Raw genomic sequence first — 6,934 nt, 5'->3', positions numbered from 1 at the left:
ATGTGTAGGGAGTGTAATAGCATGATTTTTTTATTGGCATTAGTAACCAAGCGAGAGCGACATCGATAGGGGCATTAGTGACGACATGACAGGTGTCGCCACTAATGCCTGCATCTTCTTCTATGGTCACTGTTTCCCATATTTCTTGTAGTTTGTGGTCTCCACACACTTAGGCCGGACAGTATGGGCTCGGCGACCTCACCAACACCCGACCGAGCCTTCGGCATGCCGAGCTCGGCTCGACAACTCGGTGACCAAATGCCGAGTATCATTCTTACCCCCCCCCCCCCCCCCCCCCCCTTTTGTTGATGTGGAGTTCGGCGACCTTGGCACAACTCTGAGCAGCCTTAGAGACCAACACACATGTCCCATTGGAGGTTTATTTACCAATTAATTATTAATACCCAAGTTCAAATGGATCGTCATAAAAGCTTAAAAGAGACAACATTTCATATGTATAGTGTATAGATATACTTTCAAATGTGTAACGTCAATCGCTTACCATCCCCTCTCCGTTCATCAAAAATGGAAGTTCTTGATTTTCTGACATGGCCTCATCAGCAGCGTGTTGTAGCTTCAATGCAAACTCGAGTCCCCATACGACATCCTCCATAGAGGGTCGTTCAGTCCCTTCCTCATGCAAGCAATTATTTGCTATTTCTCCAAACTTCAGTAAGCACCCACGTGCAATCTCACTACTTAGCTTTGGATCAATAATTTCATGCAAGGTTCCCCTTCTATAGCAAGACTTGCCCCATGTTACCAAACTCACCTGGTCGTCACTCAGCTGTGGAGATATAACAGGTCTTGCGCACGACACTTCAAAGAGAACCACCCCAAAAGAATACGCATCAGACTTGTCAGTGAGGTGTTTTGTTTTGCAATATTCGGGATCTATGTACCCAAGACTACCCTTCACTAACGTGCTAACATGTGTTTGAGAAGGGTCTTTGGACCCGAGCTTTGACAAACCGAAATCAGATACCTTAGCCACCCATTTTTCATCAAGTAAAATATTTGTGGACTTGACATCTCTGTGAATTATTGTGCGTTTTCCACTCGTGTGGAGATAATGTAACCCTTTGGCTGCCCCAATGCAAATATGAAGACGTGTTTTCCATGACAAAGGAGGGTTGGATGTCTTGTAGAGATGTTCACGTAGAGTACCATTAGCCATGTATTCATACACTAATATCATCTCTCCATCATTGTCACAGTATCCGACCAGTGACACTAGATGGACATGGCGTAGTTTAGATAGCATCGCGATCTCTGTCTGGAATTCGTGCAAACCTTGGCTTGATGATTGGTTGAGCTTTTTGATAGCTACGATGGTTGTTTCCTTATCCATGTACCCTTTGTACACCTTACCAAACCCACCTTTGCCTATGACATAACTTTCTTGGAATTCATCGGTAGCAGCTTTCATTTCTTTAAGTGTAAATTGACGACAACGATCAGATGGCAGTGATGATTGAAAGGACTTTGTAGACTTTGATTCACCTGAAGTTGGACAATAAGAGGATTTGTGGATTGCTCTCTTTCGCCACCATAAAACTATAAGAATAATAAAAGAAAACAAGACTATTCCTCCCCCAACACCTTCAGCTATCATAGCATATGGAGTTTCCTTCTTGTTCCCTTTGACGGGAGATGCCGGCCTTGTTTGTGGGGTTGTAGAACTAAGTCCAGGGTTGGGGCTAGAAAGATTACCACTCATGTTCAACTTGAAGACTTCCAAACCATTTAAAAAACCATCATCGTATTTCTCAGATTCTTCATTAGGACGCAATGCGAGCCACAAATCTTGCTTGCTTCCCTGGCCATCTAGGTCATTGGCATACACACCGTAATCCTTGTATACAGGATACCCGCTACCTTGAGTCCATTCGAATAGATCGGCTTCATTTTCAGCAGTTTGATTATTAATGAAAATTTTAAAAATCATCTGTCCCTTGGTCGTATAATTTGATATAATATTGCAAAAATGGAGTCTGAGCATGTAATTAAACCCAGAATCAACTGGAAGTAGCCATGTCAGATTATAATACTTCAATAGGTTGCCCATGCTCCTTTGGGTTTGATAAACTAGCTCAGGTGCGGTATAATTGGGTGTGTCCGTGGTGTACGTGATCGGAGTTCGAGTCGTAGGTGTTAACCCAAGCGTTTGTAATAAGTAATTTTCATCTCCATCCCATGATCGATACATCCCGGTGTCAGCGTTACTGGAAATGTGCTCCCCGCCAACGTTAAGACGGTAAATGCTTTCAAGAGCAGTGAAGTTATCAATGACGGATCCTGAATTTTGACCGACGTATTTAAATTTATTGGCTTTAAAATACAGTTTTTCCGGCATAGAAACGATTTCAATACCATTGATGAAGGCATATGAGTTGGGTGAGGGAAAAAATGTAACGTTTAGGAATTCTGTGTCTTTTACATAGACGATGAATTCTTTGACAAAGCTTGCTTCGGAGAGAAAGGAAGCGGTCAGGAAAGCGCTGAAGTTGGTCATGAGAGAGTAACCATTCGATGATACGGAGAAGAAGGACTGGTTTGAGCTGAGGTCGGAATAGGTGGCAGGATAGAAATAGAGGCGGAAGAATTTAGGGCCTTGCGAAACGGGAAACTTGTAGGTGAATGAACAAGTGTTAAAGAGACGAGCGGTGCTGTAAAGGATTTCCGGCGGTGGAGGATATTGGGCTGCGGGAGTGGATAAAAAGGACGTGGTGGTTCTGTTTGTGTTGAGTAGGTGAAGCCACTCAAATATTAGTGGCAGAAATCATGATACCCCTCAAATATTAGTGGTTGAAAAGCAAGTCAAAAAGGTGGAAAATGAGAGGTGATCCATATTTCCCGGATGCATGTTTCATGGCTGCTTTTCTTGTTCAATTGTTTACTTCAGACTCTATATATGAGTCTCATCTGTATTGTAAAAATTAGCAACAAAGAGTGAGTGCAGATTAGCACCAAGAAATATAAACTCCTAGTTACCTCGTGTGGATGTAGGTCAGAAATAGACCGAACCACCTTAAATCTTTGTTGTTCGTGTGTTTAGAGTGGTGTGTTAAGTGTCTCGATCCTAACAAGTGGTATCAGAGCAAGGTTTTAGCTCCAGAAGGTGATTTTCAGTTTTTTGGTCGAAATTTTTTTTCGTCAAAAACGATTTTGGTGTATAATGTTGGAAAGGTCTCGTTCCGAAGATTCCGAAAATATTTTTTTCTGAATTTTTTGACCACCGGAAGACGTCCAAATCGTCGGTCAAAGGTTGCCGGAATAGTTACCGGAAAAACCAGTTTCGCCGGAGAAGACGACACTGTAGCACCGAAGTTCCGCCGGAGAAGACAACACTGTAGCACCGGAGTTCTGCCGGAGAAGACGACACTGTAGCAGGTACTGTAGCACGACGTCAGCGGTGACGTCAACAGAAACTGTAGCAAGCACTGTAGCACGACGTCAGTGGTGACGTCAGCAGGCACTGTAGCAACACTGTAGCAGATTTGAAAAATTGCAGTTTAGCCCCTAATCTTTCAGAAAATGGCAGAAAACAGTAAGCTTCAGATTGAGAAGTTTGATGGGAAAGATTTTGGTTGGTGGAAGATGCAAATTGAAGATTTGCTCGTGCAGAAAGACTTGGACGCAGTTTTAGGTGAAAAACCGGAGGCGATAACACAGGCAAACTGGGAGATTTTGGATAAGAAGGCCAATGCATTTATTAGACTGACGTTGTCAAAGGATGTTGCCTTCAACATTTTGAAGGAGACCTCGGCAAAGGGAATCATGGAGGCATTGTCTAATATGTACGAGAAGCCGTCGGCAGCAAATAAAGTCTTCCTGATTCGGGAGCTAGTCAACACGAGGATGAGAGAAGGAAGTTCAGTTACAGTACACATCAACAATTTGAACTCGATTTTATCCAGACTTGGGTCAGTGGGAATAAAATTTGAGGACGAAGTTCAAGCTTTACTACTGTTATCATCATTACCTGACAGTTGGTCCGGAACAGTTACAGCTGTTACTAGTTCCTCAGGATCGAAAGAGCTCACTTTTGAGGGAATTCGGGATTTAATTCTAGGCGAAGACGTCAAACGAAGAAATTCCGGGGAATCATCAACTGAACAATTGAATGCGGTCAGAGGTAGAAAAAATAACAGAGGTAGTGGGAGCGGGAACAGGAGAAGGAGTCAGTCGAGGACTCGAAATGATGTGACTTGTTGGAACTGTAAAGAGGTTGGACATTTCAGGAATCAATGTCCAAAAGACAAGAAAGAAGTTAACGCTGCAGTAGACTATTCAGATGATGATGTTTTGATCTGTAGTGTGGAGAGCAATGTGGATTCCTGGGTTATGGATTCGGGTGCTTCATTTCACGCTACCCACAGCCGTGAAGCACTGCAGAATCTGAAAGAAGGAGATTTTGGTAAGGTAAGACTGGCGAACGATGAGGTTCTTGATGTGACGAGCATAGGTGACTTAGTTTTGAAGACTCCAGTTGGTCCATGGACTTTGAAGGATGTCCGGGTAATTCCAAGTCTGAAGAAACAGTTGATTTCTGTTGGGCAGTTGGATGAACAGGGACACGAGGTTAAGTTCAGGAATGGGCAGTGGAAGGTTGTCAAAGGAAATCTTGTGATAGCTCGTGGACATAAGAAGGGTTCATTATATATGGTCAGATTACCATCTGAGGGAGTAACCGTCCCAGTTCAGAAGAAAAACAAAATCCGGTTCATAGAGTCTCGTGGACAGAAGAAGGTTTGCTTTGCAGATGGCAAACCCAGAGTCACAGGTCAGATTCAGGTTGAACGTGTTTGGAACGGTTCAGAAAAACCAGTCAAGGGCATTCATAGCAGTGGGAGCAAGGGTTGTGCTTCAGCTAGAATACCCATAACACAGTGGGTTAAGAGAACCAGTATTCCATCTGTAAAAGTCTCTCCAGATTATCTGTTTCACATGGAGAGTGTCGTTTGTTCTCAGGATGTTCCAGGATCGGGCAGTTCATTTCAGTGGGAGCCGGTGGAGAAAGAGAACAGGTCAGTGGCAGACTTAGCCATGACTGATGTGTTGGAGCTAACGGAAGCTTCAACTAGCCTGCAGGTAAATTGAAGAGAAGGCTGGGTAACTAGGAAGGAGCTAAGATGAAAAGTTTTACGGAAATACAAATGCACAGTTGAAGCACATGTGAAGATTATTCTGTGGCTTCAAGTGGGAGATTGTTGAGTAGGTAAAGCCACTCAAATATTAGTGGCAGAAATCATGATACCACTCAAATATTAGTGGTTGAAAAGCAAGTCAAAAAGGTGGAAAAGGAGAGGTGATCCATATTTCCCGGATGCATGTTTCATGGCTGCTTTTCTTGTTCAATTGTTTACTTCAGACTCTATATATGAGTCTCATCTGTATTGTAAAAATTAGCAACAAAGAGTGAGTGCAGATTAGCACCAAGAAATATAAACTCCTAGTTACCTCGTGTGGATGTAGGTCAGAAATAGACCGAACCACCTTAAATCTTTGTTGTTCGTGTGTTTAGAGTGGTGTGTTAAGTGTCTCGATCCTAACAGTCTGAAGGCATGAATTCAGAATTTTCATCGCCATCCCATGGCCGGGAAAAACTGGTGGTGGTGGAAGATGAACCACAGTCTAGAAGGAAATGTTCTGTCGCTTTGTATGGTTGAGCGGTGGTGGAGAGGAGGAGCAAAGAAAAGAGTTTTAAAGTGAGGATGAACATGATTTGGTACATAGGTTATATCTTATTTGGTCCTTATAAATCATAGAAACATTATAATATTCTACTGTTGTAGACTTGAAAGCGGATACTTTCCAAGTGTTTTCGTCTAAACATCTCAATCGATCAGGGAAGAATATACAACCATTTGGACCGTGGACTAGACAAGTCAAAAAAAAAACGTGGGGGGGGGGACCCAATTGATATTTGGCGTAGAAAATTTATAATGATTTTATTCTTTCAAACAATGAAATTATCAAATAAAATGTTATATACCATATTTTATGTGGATAAATCTAAACCTTACACACATGGTTATCTTATCTCAAACAAAACAAGACGTACTTTCTCCCCCAAGCTGTTTGGAACATTATTTGTGAATTGTATGAAATGTTTCTATACTTTTCTATGAAAGTAGTCCATACCGCCTACATATTCTATATTTTACATTTCAAGTTAAACTACTGGAATAAAGGTCTTTAAGAGGGGCGGAGCCAAGATTTGAGGATAAGGGGCTTATATTGTGTCCGACAAAGATCTTGGACGATAATGATTTTTTTCTGTATAAATGGCAGTTACATATTATATTGGTTAAGCAAAACCACATTTGTGAATGAAAATAAAAGAACTACTTACTATGTCGGTTTATCCGCAGTTAAAAGACCCATCAATGATGAATTATAATATTAAAATGAGGATAAATCGTAATTAGAATAAATGGGTTGAAGTCAATAAGATTTTAGTTGTGGTCCCTAATTTTAGTGATAGTCATGACCCTATATATAACAACTGAAATTGAAATTTCAATAAAGATTGGGAAGGGCACTCGGAAGTGGGAAAGGCTTAACACGAATAAATAAATAAAAACAAATGTGGGCTTCAAATTTGTCGTACCCTGATTATTTATGTATACTATAGTTTATAGTTTGAAGTTTTAAAGGAGATTGAGGGGGGCAGAGCATCCGGCAGCCCCCCTACTGTCTCCGCCCATGGTCTTTAATAACATGCAAATTACTATATGTCTAGCATTTTTTGGGTCCTAAAAAAGTCATCTCGTATAAAATTTTAACATGCATTTTTTGCGAGACCTAAAATTGGCGTCGTTTTATAAAAATTTTAAGAAGGCTTTCGTTTCTTATTGAAATTGAAGGATTTATGCTTATAGGGCCATGAAATTGAAGTCGAAGGGTTAGGGTTTCTTTTGTTACTAAA

General features: G+C 41.4%; 1 pseudogene; it reads right to left on the bottom strand.

The window, feature by feature from the left end:
- Window positions 1-413: 413 nt before the first annotated feature.
- Window positions 414-2,649, bottom strand: LOC145109325 (receptor-like protein kinase FERONIA pseudogene; annotated as a pseudogene).
- Window positions 2,650-6,934: the final 4,285 nt, after the last annotated feature.

This window comes from Lactuca virosa, chromosome 4 (genome assembly GCF_052849685.1).
Source record: "Lactuca virosa cultivar CGN04683 chromosome 4, Lactuca_virosa_CGN04683_v6, whole genome shotgun sequence".
NCBI lineage: Eukaryota > Viridiplantae > Streptophyta > Magnoliopsida > Asterales > Asteraceae > Lactuca > Lactuca virosa.
This window is presented reverse-complemented; position numbering and strand designations above follow the sequence as displayed.